Source organism: Malurus melanocephalus, unplaced genomic scaffold (genome assembly GCF_030028575.1).
Source record: "Malurus melanocephalus ecotype Western Australia unplaced genomic scaffold, MMel_1.1 scaffold_107, whole genome shotgun sequence".
In the NCBI taxonomy this organism is placed as follows: Eukaryota; Metazoa; Chordata; class Aves; order Passeriformes; family Maluridae; genus Malurus; species Malurus melanocephalus.
In genome coordinates, this window is record NW_026623339.1 from 2,005,140 (window position 1) to 2,005,900 (window position 761).

Below are 761 nucleotides of genomic sequence, written 5' to 3' on the forward strand. Positions count from 1 at the left end.
AGCCCCGGTGCTCGCAGCGTGTCCGTGCCGTGCCCGTGGTGCGGGAGGTGCCGTGGGCAGCGGGACCGGGGCGGGCAGTCTCGGGGGAAGGGGAGCCCGGCGGGTCTGTGGGTGCCTGTACCGCGCCCCAAAGCGTGCGGGCTGCGGGCCGAGCTGCGGGTGGCAAAGGCCGGTGGAAACTCAGCGTTTCCATGAAGACGGGACTTGCTGTAGGTCATGGAAGAGAGGATGGATGGAGGGATGTGGGGCGGGAGGGCTGGCGGGGCTGGAAGGGATGATTCTTYGCTGCTGGCTTTTCACTTTTCCATCTGCTCTCAGATGAGCCGGTCCTGTTTYCAGSAGGTCCAGGAAGGCTGGCTCCCTGCTCCAGGGTGCCTGGGACCCCAGCCCCACAGCCCCCAGCCCCGCTGCCCGCCCCTCCGCCCCTGGGGATGGCTGATGTTTGCGCATTCCTCCGAGGTCTCTTTYCCTCCTGCCGGCAGCTGGTTCCTCCCAGGGCTGCCTTTCCCGAGCCCGGGGCAGCTCGGAGCAGAGCGGGCAGACCCTGCCGCGTCCTGGGGAGGCTGGGTGGGGGTAGGAGCTGCAAGGAGCTGTGCTGTGACCTGGTTTAGGGGTGACAGCAGGACGTGAGGACATCAGGGGGACAAGGGGGCCGGACCCGGCGTTGTCGGGGGAAGGGAAGTGCAGCCCCACGCAATGCTCTGCCCCTGCTGACACCCCGAGAGCTTGGGGTGTCCTTTCCTCAGCAGGGTCCCTGTCCC